The sequence below is a fragment of the Epargyreus clarus genome, unplaced genomic scaffold (genome assembly GCF_041222505.1).
Source record: "Epargyreus clarus isolate Ecla_fem2 unplaced genomic scaffold, WU_Ecla_fem_2.2 ptg000004l, whole genome shotgun sequence".
Taxonomy (NCBI): domain Eukaryota; kingdom Metazoa; phylum Arthropoda; class Insecta; order Lepidoptera; family Hesperiidae; genus Epargyreus; species Epargyreus clarus.
The window spans coordinates 4,474,833-4,495,829 of record NW_027332212.1 but is presented as its reverse complement, the minus strand read 5'-3'; the positions used below and the strand labels follow the sequence as shown (position 1 = coordinate 4,495,829).

Sequence of the window (20,997 nt, the reverse complement as noted above, 5' to 3'; positions counted from 1 at the left end):
TCATACTTTCAATTGATACAAAAAATATGCATAAAGGAGACGAGTGCACTCTACTAGTATTAGTATTAAAAAATACTTATAGGTACTAATGCTATAATACAATACTAATATTTTTACAATAATACTGTTTGGCAATGACGCCATTTAATACACCTCTTTAATCATTTGCCACATTTCCACCGTTGTCATGCAACAAATAACCGCATTGTTTCCATTCTCAATTTATATTACATCCGTCCAATTAATTAATTAATTGATTTAATGACACACTTTCAAAATAATAATTAGGTCTCTCGCTTTAATTTTGTATATCGTTCAAATTTTAAGCTGTATTGTCAAAAAACGATATGGAATAATTTAATTTACTAATTAATTTGTCATTTATCATTTATAGCGTTTAAATTTATATGTAGTGAAATATCTAATTAAATACAATAGTAATACATCGTATTAAAATTCCCAATCATTCTTTGTATTGGAATAATTGAAATGAAGGACATAATAATATCTATATTACATTCTATTCTAACGAAATCGATGTACCTACAAATTAACATACATACGTGCAGGCATATGCACGTAAGCATGCATATGTGTGCATATGCATACCTATGCATATGCACACATATGCATGCATATATACCTATATACAAACGAAACTGTTAAGACTCAACAATATGAATTCGCCGAGCTAATAAATGTAACATTTTCTCCTTAAAATGGAGCATTATTCACGTAGGAAACTTTCTTTCTTTTTTTACCATTAGAGTACATTACTTGATAAAGACAACTGCCATCCCTACATCATGAGAAAAATACCGGAAACTAAATAAACAAACGAAAAAGGGCACCGTTAAAAAAAACACAATTACCCACCGACCTTACATTCGTGACCTATCAGGAATTCGCACAATAAATGTAACAACCGACCCTTATTGGAAACGCAACATGCCGTACCTACCCTCTACCCTTGCGAAAGTTGATCGTATATTTCTATTGCGGCTAATAGAAAGTTGCGTTAAAAATCATTTTATTGTATCCCTTTACATGAGTTTCGGGAGAAATATTTTGTTGAATGGTCGAAGAAAATATCATAAGATTCTTTTAATATTGAAGTAGCAGACGAACAAGCAGTCCACTGACATGCATGGGCATCATCAATCCCAGATAAGATTAGATTCCTACCTGTGGTCGATCACGAATGCTTTACTGCCCCTGAAGACTATATTGGAACGCCTCGGATAATTTAGTAAGATATAAGTAGGATAAGTAAGTAAGATATGTCTCCCTTACCACACCCTTCAAAGCGGAAAACAGTAGCGCTTAACACGCGAAATACGTGTGGAGGTAGTGCGTCCAGAATCAAGATACAAAGGTCTCTACCACCTTCAAAACAAACAAGGTATATTCAACCTCCCTGCATAAAACCGTTTTTGGTATATCTCATATATAAGCTCTTCTTCTTTAGCCACTACTAGAAGAGACTCTTTAACTATAGGTCCAACATTTTACAACGTTGTCAAAATATATTGTTCGAAAACATTTAATACCCATTGCGTACGGGCCATTTACGGCAGCTAAATTAAGAAGAAGAGTGATATAATACTTATAATGATTATATTAATAAACGCAATAGCACAACTTCCTTATTAATATACCAAAGCAAAAAAACTGTTAGATGAACACGTATAGTTGCAGCTAAACCCACGGTGCTAATAAAAAGCATAGTGCCGTTAAGCCTCTCATCGGGTCATAGACCAACAGTAATTAAGGCTAAACAATAAAATCTAACTCTTCTCGCTGTTCACACAATCTTTGCTCGGGTACCACACTAATATATTGCACTCGGTGGTACATGCCAAAATTACTTCTTAAAACTCTTTGATATCGCGTTATTATGAATAAGTAATTTGTCTAATGCGCAGCAGCGCGTTTTGATGAAGAATATTTTATCGATATTACTTCATTTTGCATTTTATTTTTAATCCAGATATTGTCACTTACAGTGTCAAGAGTTTATATAAAGGATCGTAAGATAAGAACATAATTGAATCAAAAAAAAGCAAGATGGCGCCTTTCCCGCTTATACGAAAGTCAAATAGAAAATACTAATTTTCATTTCCTAGGATTTTTATCTATAAATTTGCCACACACAGACACACTGATATTACAATATTACCCAAGCCTAATGGCTTCATATTGAGATACAAATTATTTAAACATTAAGTTCAGTTACGGCAGCCGGGCGGTTATTAACACGTGAAATAAAATCAAATAGAAGCCATTGCGCATAGAAATATTATAACAGTTAAAAAGCTCTGCTATTAAAATATAATTAAAACCGTCGATGTTAGCAACACTAGTTCAGACGTTGTAAACATCTTCAAAAAGACGTATTTTGGTAAATATTATAGAAATTTCAATAGATGTATCTTTCGTTACTTTCAGAAGAAGACACACTAATACTTTGTAAACATATTACTTACAATATAAATATTTATACCAATTATATTTATTTTAAGCAAATAAGATCTTGTTTTATTATAAATCACTTGTGTGTATATAATACCGCTCTCTATTTGAACATTATTTTGTATATAATACATATTTATTTATGTAGGCAGGATAAGAGTAATGTATCATAATTACGTTACAATACATTATAATTTAGGAAACATTACACACAAATTATAAACAGGTAGACTTAGCTCACATGTCAGCGTTAATAACATTACGTCAAAACTAATGTGCGGATATAATTATAACAAGAACATTATAACAGAAACAACAAAATTTAAATTATACCTATTGTTCTAAATAAACATAGATTATAAAATGTAAGTTAAATCAATAACATTTTTTTTTTCAAAATTGGAGGACATCGTAATAATAAGTAGACAGTTCAATTTTTCACTACGCATTTCTAAGGATGACATGAATGAATAGGAACGAATACTAAGAAAATGATGGTACGGAACCCTCCGTATTCGTCCGATTCCGACACTTGGCCAATTTTTAATAACCTATCACGAGAGGCACTTAGAGCAGGTTGTGAAGACCTGGCACTAGGCAATCTTAATTAGACGTTATTTGGGTCATTGATAAGTTTAATTTGAATGGAAGCTGCAAATTGTCGACGTGAATTGGAACGATATTGTTATTCGGCGCTTAATTCACAGGGTTCCAATTAAGACGTAGAAACGCATTTCAAACTCAGGTGACTTGCACGACTGGGAAAGAGTAAACAAAAAAGATTGGCAGACATGACGAACACTTCTGAAGTACATTCAAGAGCTGAAGATAAAATACTGAAGAGCATTTCTAAAATTCTGCTAAGTAAAAATTAAATCGTAAAATTTAAATTGTTAACAAATATCTTCTGTAGAAGTAGAGAGGAATGAAACAAAACCAGTTTATTCTGGTCATAATATGAAATAAGTTAGTCACCTTCTTTCATATTATGACATAGAGATTAAATTAATAGAAAAAAATCAGTAAGCCGATTGATCTCTACATGCAAGCTACCTGTAGATAAAGATGTGCTTTTATCATTGTTATAAAACTTCTGTTTTTCTTCGCTTCGCAAGATAGTCTCTCGTTCACATTCAAACATCTCCCTTACATTCAGAATTAGATTCACTCCCATGATTACACGAATTAAGTCTTGAAATAATTGGACAGGGAAGTAGGTTATCAATTTTGTTGAAATTGCACTTTTGCACATTTCAAAGTGAGATATTATTTTATACTGCCGAGCTACCTCACTGGTCGAGAGTTAATTTTGGAATCCATCCAACTTTCCTCCCTAATTTCGAAGCTAGGGAACCTATATCTGGATTTATATTACTTATTCTGAACACTCGACTGAAGCAGTGTCGTTATCGGGCTCTCTTACCTATTTTAATTTCAAATTCTCTGCTTCCTCAGCGGGTTCATGGCTGATTTATTTACCTGCAAGAAAGGAGAAAAGTGTTTAGTAAAATCTTCTACGTCTTTCACGTTACCAACTCCCTTATAGTTTTACCTGCAGCCTTCATACATCATTACCGTGGTTATCTGGAAATATCTGTCTTTTATTTATCGAATATCAGCACTGATGTTTAGTAATTTAGAAAATACGAATAATTGCATGGTTATCCATTTATCTACTCATTCTTGGAAATGTAGTGAACTATGACCTATATTTTAAACTAGGACCTTTCTCACTGTGAAAGGTCACTTAATCGCTCTGTAAAACAGTCATGTTGCAATGATGATATCAGTCGTATTTTGGTGAAAGAATCAGTGTTATAGTCCAAGTCCCATTGATAGATATTGTTTCTTTAAGAAATAGCCGTAAATTCTCAATCACTTTCAGTTTCCCAATCACGGCTCCGTATAAAACGAACTGCAATCGCTCAATCAGGACGTTAACAAAACAAAAAAATAACAATTTGTTTAACAAACCGTGCGAGGGACGCGTTTATCTCTTCACGCCCACTAGTTCTGATAATGTGCCGGTTGAATTACAACAGCCACAACATTATATCAGCGTTGTTAGAACAAAACGTTGTATACTTTATTGATTCGTCTATATGCCTTTGTGAGTTTGATTTCAGAAGTGATTCGACTCCGGAGGCACGGCTACCACACCTAATTCTGAATAATAACAATAATGTTAAGCGCTGTTGGTATCCACTTACCATCAGATTTATATACTCATTTCTACTTCTATATGGTAAAAAATGGAGAAAAGATAGTATATGTAAAGAACCATATGAAGACCGACATAGAAAAGTACTATTTGAAGATGTTCCTCCAGATGGATCAGTAAGGAAAAATTAAAAAAAAAGATAAAGTCTTTATTGTACCTATGCCGTGAAAGATTTTTCACAATCTTCTATTTACACGATATATAGTTCATGATTTGAAAGCATTAGAACGCATGTTTTTGCTTGCATGCATATTTAGATCTTAATCTTTATTACTTAATTCTGAATTAGTAATATCTTTAAATTATATCATCATCATCATCAACTCATTACTGTCCCACTGCTGGGCACGGGTCTCCTCTCAGAATCAGAAGGATTAGGCCATAGTCCACCGCGCTGGCCAAGTGCGTATTGGTAGACTTCACATAACTTGAGATTTTTTTTTTATAAATCCTGTTTCCTCACGATGTTTTCCTTCACCGTTTAGCAAGTGATAATTAATTTCTAATACGCACATAACTTCCAAAAAATTAGAGGTGGGATTGGGATTTGAACCTCAGACCCCTCGATCGAGAGGCCGAGTTTCCTAACCACTAGGCTATCACTGCTATCAAATTATATACACGAAAGCTTATCTTCTACTAGTCTCTTCAATTCGTTTAAATCAATTAAATCTTCAGCTAACTCTAGTTTCGTTAAGCCAAATTATCGTGGTTGTAACTTATATTATTATCATAACACAATCAATCGTATCAAATCGTATACCGTCCACCAACATGGTCCATTGAACGCGGACACCGTACCGGACCGGATCGGATTACCGATACGCCTCCGCATCGCACACATCAATCACGCGGAATCCATAATCAACTGCTAAATCCCCTGTCTATACTTGATGTCTTTGCTATCTACCTACGATTCCATAGTACAGAAGTAGGGCTGTCTTGCACCGATACAGGTTCCACTTGAAATTATGAACTGTAAAATTTTAATTAAATCACTGCTTCTGCTTAGTCAAATCAATGACTAAAAGTTGAATTAAAGCCGTATCTAATGAATTATTTAACTACCCTCCAAATTAAAATAGACTGGAGCACACAAAACTATGAACAGAGAGGACATCAATTTTGTATACTGTACATGTAGAATTTAATAAAATCATTTACAGAATGAGCGTTACTTTATAGGAAAATGACAACAATAACAGTACGTAAATCATTTCAAATTCAGCAAGATCTTTATACAATCTTATATATTCTAAGACGGTTCACTGCAGTGCAAACGGAAGTGTCCCTAGCTTCCAAATCGACGCCAGTAACAACATTGCATAATGGAATACCAGTGATCACTTGATAAGACAATGATCCGCTTACGTCACTATAAACAAGATTATCTGTTTGTGTTCTATGAACTGTACCAACGACATTAATATCACATTAAACATAAAATCATTTCTTAAAAATTAAATTAATGTTTACTTAATGTGATTTGCCCTTACATATTCCAATTGGTATTACACCAAGAATTGACATGATAATGTTGAAGTAGACGTCTAATATGTTTGAGAACATTGAAATGAAAACTCAAGATTGTAGGTTTTTTTTGTAATATTTTATTTCGCCGTTAAACAAATAAGAATTTCCAATACGCACTTGACATGGAAAATATGAACATTTTTGAAGAGTGAAGCCAATTACTGCTATATTCCACAATGTCTTTACGAATTACATTAGCTATAGATCTTCATGTACGAAGATGATACTCTAGATGTTACTGAAACTGTCCGTATATCGTAGACTAATCCGATACATGACAGTTACAACGTTGCATAACCGGATATCGATGATCAACCACTGATCTCCAATGCAGTTCTCTTCATGTCACGCTACAATAACAACTTTGTAATGTTTATGGTTCATGCTTACATGTTGATATAATGCTTGTGTGTTTTAAGCTATGAGTAAATAATTCTATGTATTGTCAATAATTACTTTTAACTGTTTTTACAATGAAATCACGACAATTTCTGCTTCATGGCAGAAATACTTCAAATACATTTACAATTTTTGTTTAAAATATAGGAGTAGCAGACGAGCATGCAGTCCACCTGATGGTAAGTGGCTACTGCCGCCCATGGACATCTGTAATCAACCCCAGATATGATTAGCTATTCCTACCTGAGGTTGGCCACAGATGCGCCACTGACCATGAGGACTAAGCTGATACGCCTCAGATAAAGTATGTCTCCCTTACCATACCCTTCAAAACGGAACACAGCAGCGCCTAACACTGCTGCTGTTATTAGGCAGAAATAAGTGTGGCGGTGATGCCGCCGGAGTCGAACCACAAAGGGTTCTACCACCTTCAAAAGTGGGTTATAGTACCTACTGGGCTTCAAATGTTCATGACCGGCCTTACTTATTACCTTACCAGTTTTATATCGAAGTAGAAATTTGTCAATACAAATTTAAGAATGTTTTCAATAAGACTATCAGAATAACTATCAAGGACATGGACTATATGCGAGACCCGTCGACTCATAACTACTCATTTAACTCTATCAGAGCCAATCGTGTGCACGGTCAATGAATAAGATACGTTCCATTGTCACCAATGTTCTAGATCTTCCGAAATTGGTTCCTAAATTGCAGCGTCGGTCCATAGTAATAAAGTTGGAGAACAGTATAGTCACTACATTATCGACATGTGAATAACTGAGTATGGAGTTCATTATCAGTATAAATTTGATCCATTCTAGTATTGATAATATTCAGATTATCAATTATCCAAAGTTTGAGTATCTAAGGAACACATTCCAATTCATTCAAAATCTTAAAGTTTTCAAGAGCGAAAGACGTTCTCAAAAGACCATACGTGAACCTTAATCATTCATACTCCTTGATGCATCCATTATGGGGAAGGATTTCAATAAGATCAAAACCTTTACGGCGAAAATTTCTAAAATTTCATAGACCGTAACAATTATAATTATCACAAGATTTGAAATCCAGTTGATACATGCATAAACCATTTAAATTGCGTCAAGTAAAGTATGGCAATGTGTTCCAGTAACGCACAGTTGGCACCCCCGATGAATATTAATATCATTTTCGAGTAGTTAAACTGGTGTACTGGCACTCGTAAAACGGTCCATGGATTAGTAAACATTTGAATATGCTGATTACGAAAGTTTATTACACGATCGATAAAGTACGCACTCGTTATGGCCTGGTGAGATTTTAATTTTCTCTTTACTGTTTGCATTTGCCTGTTGTCGAATTCTTGCTTTTATTTCTTGGCTTGGTTCGGTTCTTCAACCGGAGGTCTATCTTGGGTAGTGCTTGGTTACAAACTCTGATGAAACACCGATATTGAGTTTATACTTCAGAGTGGCATCTCAGTTGATCACATAATTCTCACAAAACAGATTGACAAAATTGATAAAAGGTCACGAAATACTGGTACGGGCTGAAACGTATTAGGCGAAGAGCAGGTACTTGCAAAGCCGAGAATATCAATATCCCCGGTATCGCAACAGATTCCCGCAGCCGTAACAAGGCGGGTGGCTGACAAAACAAATTTACATAAATCCAAGGAATCCGTAAAAATGACGCGCGACAGGCGAGCCGATAAGCTTCGGATATCATTAGCTGGGGACATACTGTAGCGATCGCTCACTTGTGAGGCCTCTAGGGTCGACTCCCGGGAAAATATCCCAAATATCAATCTTCCCCACCCCATTGTACTTACGTAGGATTCTAAATTGAAAAGCCCGAGGGATCGAGCGACGATTGGTATCGATGTGCGACTGAATAAAATGAATTGTGATCGGCCGAATACAGAAAAGCGACCGCTGCTATTTCTCTTGCTCGTTCCTTTTTCGTTTCATCGATTTAGATTATTTCGGAGCACCGACGAAAATAATTAAGGGGTTTTTGAAGTTTCCAGTTATTAATTTAATTCTTTAATTGAAATGCGGTGCAGCGGTGAGAGGAAGTTTCATAACGGTCGCTTAAACTTCTCCAACTGTAGGACTTTCGCCGTATTCTTTGTTTTACGTCACGAGACACAATCAAACAGAACTCTTGTTCGGATTTTTTCTCCGGGAATATTCATTCATTCCGCAAACTCAAATAGACATTTCCGCGTAAGATAATAATATTTTCCTTTTGTCTTTTATCTTGTTTTATTACTGACAGCACTTAAGATGTTGTTACTGAGATGTCAGTAATAAAACGAAATTTTAGAGGAAATAGGCCAGATTTTCTGCTTGAGTTAACACAATTGGTACCTATCTTATTTGAGCGGAGCGTTTTAATATTAAACCTAGTTAGGCAGAAAAAATACCAGTACTACACGATGTACATTAAAATTTATTACAATGAAACGTACAAAAACCACATATCATCCAATAGACCCAATAAATCAATCGAAATATTTTTAAGCCCTGCAATGTGAACAAACAACCAGCAGTTCTGTTGCTAAGTCAAATATAAAAGTGTTAAGTGAGTTAAGTAACATGTTATCTTTATTCCAAACTTTCTATTGGCTATCACATTTTTTCAATACTATCGACTAACGAAATCTATCTATCTAAATCTATCACAGATCTCTGAAAAATATCCGCTGTGACACAAAATGACACTGCAGAATACTTCATCGTTCTGCGAGATTTACTTCGTGAGAATTTCGCCATTTCGCTGAGAGAGACAATTTTATATACCGATATACTCGTATGTATACTTGGGTGTAATGAAATTGGCGCAACCCTGGAGAAAGTTGAAGAATGTGCAAATATCGATCAAAAATTTCTACACATATGAAAAAATAGATAGTAGCCGATTCTCAGACCTACTGAATATGCATATAAAATTTGGTGAAAATCGGTAAAGAACGAGAATTTTATATATAGATACTCGTATAATAGTAGCCAATGGACGGACAGCCTAAGAATTCTGTGAAAAATCGACAGTCATTAAATATTTTCATTTGATTTGTTGTAATTCATATTAAGTTTTGCGTATATGAACATACACATACGGATGCACAGGTACATTCCTGTGCATATTAATATTAAATCGTTAGAAGTTTCACACAGTAATCAAGTGATAAATAATTATAATGTGGGGAGGGGGTCATTTAGTTTGCACGCAAGTGTACGCTTGACCTTTCGACAGTGAATAAAAGATGACTATGGTGATTCACTGGGATTCCATTCCATTGAAAAGAGTCTCCTCTAGACATATTGAAGAGACGTCTTTCGAAAGTTTATGCTTTCACCGCCCAATTTACAAACACTGTATAACTAAACTACGAAATATTTTCAATGTGTACATGCGAAATATTTATTTCTAATCTTAATAGTTAATATGTGGCGTCTAATTTTAATATGTGTTAAATTTTAATATAATAGAACCCTTTGTAGTTCGACTCAGCAGGTACCACCGCTATACCTATTTCTGCCTAATAACAACATTGTTACGCGCTGATTTGTTAGGCTTGAAGGTTGTAATCAAGGCGCCCAAGCCTCTATGATCAACCTCCGGTAGGAATCAAGTCTTGTCTGAGATTAATTACTGTGGGCGACAGTAGCCACATAATATCAATTTTTCAATTTTCATTATGTATTATATTTATTTCAATTTCAAATGTACGTAATAAGGTACAAAACAGTTTTATTGTATAAAAATCATACCTAAGTTTGTGTAAAAATATTTTAGATAAATTATAAAAATTTTAAACAAAGCCTAGAAGAAATATAGAAACAATTATTGTATTAAAAAGAAAATAGGAAAAACATGTTTTATTTAAAAGAAATACTACTTCTTCAGATGTCAGAAGTGGGATTCGAACCCACGCCCACAGAAGTGGACTGCGACCTGAACGCAGCGCCTTAGACCGCTCGGCCATCCTGACGTTGCTCGATACATTGAAATTAAGGTACACATGATTCCTAGATAGTCAATTAAACGGCTTTATTTTCTATTTCTCTACTTTATCTCTAGTTCACCACGCTGGTAAAAATGTACATTGGTTCATAATTCATATCATACGTAGGTAAAGTGTTTTATTCGCAATACTGACGTAATCAAAATACAAGTTTAATTTGTGCTTTACATAGTAGTACTAAATTATATATTTAACTAATTATACCTACAACGATTATTAATAGATTACATACCACAGACCGTAATTTGACAATGTTTTAGTAAACATAAATATATGGATCTCTTTATAGTTAAAGACATCCAATTGTCGAATTTTGGTAGCCAAAATATTGGATAGATCAATTATCAATAACGAGAGTTGGTAACATGGAATCTCATACGTTTCACGCATAACAGAGTTGATACACTATCCGAGAACTGTGCAATATTTATTATTTCTTTATAATATGTGTGGTTATACATTATTTATTGGCGAGGCGTAACAAAGTCGATACGAATAGCTTAACAGTGTGACGGGCTACATATTTTATTGTTATTAAATCGATTACATACGTTACACGTGTGGAATATATATTATATTAGCCATAAAAAATGCATTACACGAGACTTTATGAATGTACATAATTGGTATGTTTATAATTTATTATCCTACAATTAGATACTCTAAATTATTAAATTACGCTATTCTCGCCATAATTGAAACTATTTGCATTAGCTAGTTTAATATAAACTTTTATTATAGAACTTTTATTATGGAACGTTTTGTCTGTTTGTATGTTCGCAAAAACTTCTAGAGTGAGTTTGATTAAACTTTTAGTAGGAGTATATCACCTAAGATTAAATTCTTTTACAAAATATATGGAATTAACTTTCCTGCCCTAACACCCATATTAAGAGGATATTTGGTTCGTCGTATTAAGGCGTTCGCCATATTAATTTTTTGAATGACGTCACTAATCTAATCATGCATTGTCATTCAAATGATACATGTACACAAAACTTTAACCCAATCGGTTAGAGTGAACTGATTTGAAATTTACTTACAAGATTTGACCCTCACATATTACTAAGAAGACAGGTTAAAAGTAACTAAAGAAATATTATAAAAACAAAAAGCCTGACTGCTTATAGCGTAGCCTATGTTACTCCCACAATTAAGACGAATCCAAAGACATTTCATATGTAAAAATCCGTCCAGCCGTTTGGGCTGCAGGATGTGTCAAAGAATGAGACATACATACATACACACATACATCCAAAGTGACCTCATTCAACACATATTCTCTTCTACCAAGATTGTAGCTTACCAAAACAATGTCGCCAATTACGGTACCAACATAATTCCATACAATTTTGTAGGGTACAGACTTGCATTGTATTGTCTAGGCATCCTAAATAACTGAGTATTACAGTAGAGGGACCATGCGATTTGAGACATATAGGACAATCCTTAATTATCTAATTATTAAAACATTTTTAGATGGTGTAACAATTTAAATGAAAGAACATTGAAACTTGGAAAAATTAAACGATATTTTAAATAATTTAGTATTTTTGAAATACTTTATTTTTAAATAAATATAACTGTAGAATCAAATCACAATTTAATTAATATTTTCACTGTTAGAACCACGTTCATAATAATTATATGTATAAACCTTTAGTTAAAAGACTGGCGAATCTGTAATCAGTTATAATAATCGTTGCTGTAACATAAAATATTGCCGCGTAAGTTAAATTTATTATTTATACTTCTTCATATCATTAAGATCAAGTGCTCTTAATTGCAACTGTTATCAACAAAATATTTTATTAATTGAAGATCCGAAATTCTTAAAAAAAATGACGAATAATGCATGAAAATTTAAAAATAATTCCTTTTTTGACCGTAAATATCCGAATACATGGTGACCCTGGCATAATGGGTCTCCTACGGTACCCACCGAGCGAATGCTCGTCTGTCGATGCGCCGAGGTCATAGGTTAGTTAGGGAGCTTTCACACACGCCGAGGCGACGGTAAATTTCAGTGTCAATGCACTCAGCCTAGACATTCTCAAGTGAAAGTAGTATTTGCGGAATTGATTAAATGTGAAGAATCTAACATTGCTATATTTGTAAAAATCAGAAACGCGTTTATATCGTATACTAACAAATTATTTACAACGTTAAGCAACATCGTAAGCGGTCGGAAGTTGGATGGGTGCCCGCCAGTGGGTTAATTTCATACGCAATAAAATGGGCTTTTAATGGACCATTATGCAGCCATTGCATGTAATTATTAATGATTGGCACTTCGTCATATTAATACGATTAATTTTATACTAAAGCTTCTAAAGTTGATACATATTATCAGAAATTTGTAAATAAGTAAAAAGAATACAGTAGTACCTGTGTATCATGTACATATTACATATGTAAGTTAAAATGTGTTTTTTTTTACTATACATAATTTTAATATTTATGCATACAGAAACAAGTAATCGTATCTAATATCTATAGCGAATGCACAAACAGAGATTACGATAAGAACAAATTATGGTAAATGTATGTTAAATTGTTAAACCTAATTTAATATTTTACGAGGTTACAGACGTAACTAAATGGGGTTCAATAAATCTTTAACACCCAATAAGATAGCACTTGGAGTCGAGATCACGCTCATCCCAGCATCGATACATTCTCAAACGTCTTCCGAATATTACCAGGAACGGGTGCGTTTATACAGAAGCCGATTTTCTATTCCAGCATCAAGTAATACAAACTGTTGTTTGTTTCGTATGCATGTTATACTTAATGCGTAATTTATAACAATAATTATAATAAAGCCAAGTTTGTACGTGTTAAATTTCCTTTTCTTTTTCGATTTTTCTCGTATTTGGGTGGCATATAAAGCGCGTTTCTATGTATATATGTGTATGATTTCGTGTAATGGCATTTTACAGACACATAAAATCCACCCAAGTCCACCCAAGATCACAGTACAAATATCTAGATCCTTATACTGTGACCTGATCTTCATATGTATCGTATGATAATTGCAAATATGACACAATTTCAGATGCTACCGATAAATCATGTAATTTATCCTGACTTTTTTTAATCTCATGATAGTATCTTCAACAGCAACAATTAAAAAAATGGCAAATATCGAAATAACTAGTCATTATTCCTTTTATAAAATAAAAAAAAAACATAATGTAAATGAATCTTAAATCAAAATATCATGTTAGATGGTCCGTACTGATAACCAGTTTTATACCCAAACGCACCCAACTACAAGTCATTGTCGGTCACGCCTATTATAAAGGGTATATTATGTTTTGTTACAATTCATCGTAATCTTGAATTAATGAAGCGTGATATTGAGATGTTTAACGTTTTGTTAAAAATATTTTATAAGCACGTTACAAAACTGTTTACAAGTTCGCCGGGAAAGTGAGGGTCGTAACCTTCGAAAGTAATAGAAAACTCTTAGGAAAGTATGATAAACGCGATGTTTTTGATTTACCGTTAGAGCTACTGCTTATTCCATTATTGTAATTTACACTTTACTAATCTCTCATTATGACTGTATGTAGCGGGACCTTCCCCACTCCTCTTGCTACCCCGAGGACTAAGTTGGAACGCGTCGTATAAGGACGTCTCCCTTACCACTGTAAACTCCCTACCCTGTAAACCAGAACAGCAGCATTGAGCACTGCTGTTATAAAGCAGATATATGTGTGAGGGTGGTGCCGTCGAAACCTTGTAAATGTAGCCATGTAAATCTAATCTTATCCCGGTTCAGGTTCATAGGCGGCGGAAGTCCCTTACCATCAAATGGACTGCATACTCGTTAGCTACTTCTATAGTATAAAAATAAGTTAAGAAATACTTTTAAGAGTAGCTTAAAACTACATATTTTTACCGATACCGCTAGTTCCTTATGACATAATAGGTAAAAGTTCACCGCAACAACCGGTCCACGATAATGACATATAGAAATGTGATGCTACGTGTTGACCTTTACACGAACATCTTCCTTGAGAGCTAGGGTTGTCACAATACGAATTGAGGCCGCGGTGGCATAATCCTAATAAACACTTGTTTCGCAATCATTTACGACCAAAAAAAGATTTACATATTGAATAGACATGTCACGTTTAAATCTAGTGTGATATGTGGTTGGCTAACATTTCTGGTGATTTGTGAACCACTATACATCCAGAGAAGTTACTAATTGATACTTTATATGTGTAGGAAGGCATAAAGGTGTTGAACCATATGTCATAGGACGAAAGCACCGTCTTAAATATTTCTACATTATACGAGTAGCAGCAGTGTTGTGCACGTGCTATAGTATTCTAATCTGGACGGCGTAGTAATAACGATAAGATACTTCTAAGAACCATTCCAATTCTGTCTATTGCGATAATTATTCATTATCGTCAAAATGAAGTATTGTTAAAAAATATGTCGACTTCTACCATCCTTATCAATCCACACATCTAATAGAATATGTGACGATCACGATCCATAATATTTAACCGGATAAGAGCTTTATCTTTCGAGAGCGAATTAAGATCTTAATTGAAACATGGTTCTTCTTCTGATTTCAGTTATGTAAAAGTGTATTATTCTCTTTAAATAAGGAAATAGTATTTCTAGTATTTTCGCATAAAAGTTAATCAGATATTATTTCATTACTACATGCTCAATTTATTTTAAAAGATTAAGGATCTGTCAGTATATTGCCAGGTAGACACATGTAGATAATAACAGATGTACCTGCAAAATTAAGTAACACCGAAGGTGATCATGCGGTGGATGGGTGATGGTATTTGTGAATAAAATTGTGTGCGCTTTCGTGTCTTTCGTAGCCCGAATGACGTATTATACTCTCAGTCTAGGTTCTTATCACAGAATGGCCATGTTCTTATAATTTGTTAAAGGAATTATGAACAGTTTGAAAATATCCGTCAGAAGGTCACAAATCCTCCTCCAATTCGTAAGAATAGCTTCGTGGAAAACGTTAAAATCTTCCAATTATGGTTAGTCTTCAGATCCAGTCTAGAACATACAGAGCCCTGACAATAATAAAAAATGATACAAAATTTAAATTGAAACGATAGATGGAATCACAAACAGTTGCGTACAAATAAACGTTTACGGCCGGTGTTATGCAATACGAACCATCAACCTAATCAAGTTGTATCAGTAATGGAATCAAATGCCATTAATTCCACGATCTGCCGCATTTGAATGACGTTGTGCAAGAGGTCGGCATTCGACATTCTCATATTATTTCGACTGCTCTGATTTATTGATTTCATCAGCGATATTAGTTTTTCGAAAGCAATGACGTATGAAAACCGGCTGTTAATTATTCATACTTCGGGAATTTTATGAATGTTTCGTAAAAAATGCCATCCGAATGATGCATGGCGCAGTACTGTAGTTTCGTCATGACTCAATTTAACCAGTCCGGCATTTATATTGATTAAATCTTGATGCTTCACAAAATAAAGACACTGCCAGGGGTTCTGCGTCGGGATCTCCATCAGAGAAGCCCTGCCCTACCAATATAAAAAAATATTTTCGTAAATCTAGACGGTGCCTCGACCTTTACGTATTTTTCTTTTGGTGACTTCCTCTAAAGGACCTATGTTCTCCATCGGTTATGGGATCTCCAAGTGATATGACCAGCCTTTTGCTACTTCAGTTTGCTGATTTTGAGAGCTTTGTCAGTAAGGTTAGTTCGTCAACGGATTTGACCGTTGCGAACCATGTCTCGTAGCAATATCTGGAGATTAGCTTTAACCTAACTGTACATTCATTTAAATATTTTTTCTGATAAAAATATAATGACATCTTCCCACTGAAATTAACCAACATTATATCAAGCAACGATCTAATTATACACCGTATTTTTCTTACGTAATCAAGAGAAACAAACATCTAATTAAAGAAATCACGCCAAATTAGGAGTTTCTTAACTACACCATTCAGAAGTTAAAACAAATTATTACAAATACAAACGAGGAGTATTTTAAGAATTTTAGAAGGTAAGCTGCTAAAAGAAAAATAAAACTCGACGAGTTACGAAGTTCGCCTTCTCAGCTAAAAATACAGTTCCTGTACAAATGCGTAACGTTTAAAATAAATATAGCCACTTTTGAACTCGTTTTGAGATTATTTTCAACAATTTATGGAGAAATCTCGTTCGTATTTCCTTACTTAATTATGAATCCAAGTCTTTGTCTAAAAAGGTCGAAATTTATAATACTTGGCTATCACTACTTTACTACGTAATAACTCCTACATTTTGACTTAATTATTATGGAAACATCTTTCCATGTCTTCTATATTATCCTTCGCTAATTATATTTCTAAGTCTCTATCGTTTATTACTTTTTGTGTGTATTGTAAACGTTATGAAAAGGAGTCATGTTTCCTTCAAAATTAAAGTAGCAAAAGTTATCCATCTGATGTAATTAATTAGCGAATGCGATGACAGATCTCAAGTGAGAGTACTTAATGTTCACTTAAGTTTTGTTTATTATTACGATAGCGAACTTAAGATTGCAATCTTATATCGATCTCAAACATGAGATCAGTTTATTAATACGGCCTTAAATTATCACCACTATCATCAGATGCATTGTTATGCTCCTTGGTCTAAGTTGGAATGCTTCGTTTGTATTTCCCTTATCAAAAAGCAGCTCGGTCCTGCTGTTATGAGGAATAGATAGATATCAACTAAAGTCAGTCCAAAAGGAGTTCAATCACCTTTATAGGCGTTCACGATCCATACCAAAATTAAAAAATCACATCCAAAATCAAACCGAATTTAGAATAACACAATCGCACAGTAAATTAGGCCGTCTGCGCCAGATCTGACAAAATGAATAAATTAACGTTCACACCGATCTTCGTTCATGACATTTGGCAGGTTAGAGGTATCGAAACGAATTAGCATATTGGCAACGTTGACACAGGGACGCTTTCATCATCAACTAAACTAATTTATCAGTTTAGCATATGTTTATTACTGTAACATCAGATTTTTGAAAAGTTACATTTAAAGGACTGAAATTGATATGAGTGTATTCCAGAAAGTCTTGGAAGAAGTAAGACTAAGAGGACTTAATTACTAATATTCGCTAATGGATGTATTACATTAAAAGATATGAGAAAATAACAGCATCTAGTTGCAACTTTATTATATAACTGTACTAGTAGTTATAATTCATTTTAGTGTTTCTACAATTCAATTTCTGGCCAAAGAAGTACCTGTAACTTGTAATGTGCATTTATAAATACACATTCAATTTTACATTAACTCACATCTTACGATATTTGTGCATTTAAAATATTGTATTGTACTATTTTTTTTATCACCTCCTTTAACAAAACTACTAAATCCACGACCTTTTTAAACTTTATACATTTAGTAACATTTATATTTTTCAACAAAGCTTCCATTGTAAAAATTGCATCATGTTTCTGTTGTAATGACGTTTCGGCGTGCATCTCGCGACCTTTGTACGGATACCATCGCATCCGGGTTGCCGGAGGCTATTTCAAGCGCATGGTGTTCGGATAACATCGACCTTATGAATGCCACCTGTTAAGTTTCGGATGGACAGGCATTGGTAGTTTGTTACGACATGATTGTCGTTTTCTGGCACTTATAACTCTATGTTACTAAGATTCTTTGTTGTCAATGCCTACTTTTATAGAATTTTAGTGTTTCATCTGGGCAGGAATTAGTAGCTTCTAATACATCAATAAACTCTCAATTGGTAACAATGGCAATCAAATTGTTAGGTACCGGTATTATGTACGTCATACTTTTCTGAGGCATTTCAGCTTAGTCCTCAGGGGTAGCGGCAATCTGTGGCTGACCTCAGACAGGAAACTAATTTCATCTGGGGTTAATTACAGATGTTATTGGACGGCAGTAGCCGACTACCATCAGGTGGACTGCATACTCGTCTACTACTCCTATATTATATAAAAATTGTAGTAGTAATGCTGGTACAAACAAAAGCCATGAACAATAATTTCATAACTCTTAAAAATTAGACGACATTATAAAATGAGAACAAAGCCTCACAATACAAGACAAATCAAAATACTAGTTGCCTAAGTTTCGAAATCTATAAGCAAGTAGAAATAAATAACGGAATGGTTGGATGACAAATACATCTTGTTGCAAAGCTCCCATACAAGAGACGCCAACAAAAGACACTAACCTTTTAGGTAAAGAGCGGCGCAATAACTCATTAAACATAAAAGGTAAACCGCGTGATTTGCACATACACGCCATGTCGCATACCACATGCGTCATATAGTAAAAGTATTCATACTTATCGTATTAGAATTTAGTTGTAGATGACTCATGTTTAAATGCCTGAAGAGTTCACATCTTGTTATGTGTACCGTGAACTTAGTTGGTAACATTAAACATTATTATACACTACAATTGTTGCAAAATCTCATTGAAAAATATCAATTAAGCTTTTATTTTTAAAGTTATAAAGATCGCCAATGACTGAGAACGTTGATGCTCTAACAAAGAAGTGATACCTATGTGTGCATTTTGATCATTGTCTTCGAGTTTTCCTTGAAACCCGGAGTTCAAGGAAAATGTGAGCAAACCTAAGTATCTGGCTCGCTAGAATAAATGTTTTAAAAGATGTGTAAAGTGTACCAATCTGCGCGTAACCTGGTACGTCTACTTTGTGGGTCCTGCGAGAAATAGAGGTGACTTGCATGGAAGATTAAGTCCCCATCTCGCTCTAAGAGAAGACCAGCAACAACGTCTAAGTCTATATATAATATAATAATAATATATAGAACGGTAAAGATAGTGTGATAATGACGAAGAAGGGACCTTAAATGCCATTTAAGGCGAGGCCCCCAACCCGGCATCACAGTGAGATGTTTGTTTAGAAAGTTGCATAAAACAAGTAAAAATGACGCCGCATCTTCCACTGTTCACATGCGGTCAGTAGTTACCCAAGCAGTTGCATAAAGCCTTTCACTGGCCGTTGATGGTTTCCAAATGAATATGCATTCGTAGATTGTGAACATTATCGCACTATGAATCAGGATTATGTTCTTTGAGAAACATTAAATGGGTAAAAGTGATCTTGTAACGTGTTCCTACAATAATGGTTCTTTTATGAATGTTGCATTGTAAACTAAACGTTATCTACATTCCTACAAATATCTCAAGTTATTTTTTCATCTGATATTAATATTTCAAAAGAATCAGTTTGACACTTAGTCAAATGGATATGCATTTATTTTGTTGCTAATAACGAATAGACACGCTATCACCACAAGTCAGATTTCTTATCATATGTCAATCATTGCTGCCTTTGTGTACTTTTTTTTTCAAAAACACTAACGTAGGAATAAACACATTACCAAGTCCTTAAAACAATAATGCGGATAATTAAAATGACTTTAGTGAATTCAGAATTGATAAACTTATACAGAATCGATTCAAATTAAGCATCCAAATATATCAACGGCAAATCAATCTGAAACTGATACATTAATACATTTGCATAACGAGATCCGCAAAGTAACTCAATTAATAATTGACAACTGCAAGCGCTTCCAAATTATCAAAGAGAATGAAACGGTCCGCTCAATAAACAGCCTATGCCCAAATCAAATAGAGACTAGGGATGGCGATCTGAGATAGATTAATGGAAGAATCGATCTATTGGGACAAAAAAAAACATTATTTTAATTCCGTGAATCGATCTTTCATCCTAGAAAATTGAAAGTCGATTCTTTCGAAGTTGTTTGAATGTGTTATAGACATTTTTTTTTGCTGACAGATACGTATTTCGGGACTTGTTTGGCCGTGATGACCTTTTTTTTCGCTATCTTCGCGATTTCAGCTGAAAAGATCAATGTTCGAAGACTCGATTCTTTGGGCGTTGATTTTTTGTGAATCGATTTATTGCACTTCGGTTCGAATCGATTCAAGAATCGATCTGTTTCGGAAAGAATCACCATCCCTAATAGAGACGTCCAGTAGACCAATTTGAATCGGTTATTTCACCGCACGCCACCAATACATACCTACGTATAACAGCCTACACGCTAATTAAATTTCGTTCGTCGACATCGCAGGAGCAAATCTAATTTCAACGGGTTTATTACCTCTGTTTCAACTACATTCGGTTCTTAGATACACAATTCGCTAGCGGCGAAATCCTCCAATATTGACTTTATAACGATGAGTTAACCGAACGTTTTATTATTTATGTTTTCATAATACTAGGCCCGTGGAAATTTGTTCTAAGAAAGGTTGCCATTAATATTCTCAGATGATGAGGATTTATGTATAATG

General features: G+C 34.3%; 1 protein-coding gene and 1 non-coding gene across 7 annotated transcripts in view; both read right to left on the bottom strand.

Moving 5' to 3' along the window:
* Positions 1 to 20,997, bottom strand: part of Pgant9 (polypeptide N-acetylgalactosaminyltransferase 9) — a 227,913-nt gene that overhangs the window by 136,264 nt on the left and 70,652 nt on the right. The window lies entirely within an intron of this gene.
* TRNAL-CAG (transfer RNA leucine (anticodon CAG)) lies at positions 10,524 to 10,607 on the bottom strand. The gene has a single exon. It is a non-coding gene; the product is annotated as a tRNA-Leu (tRNA).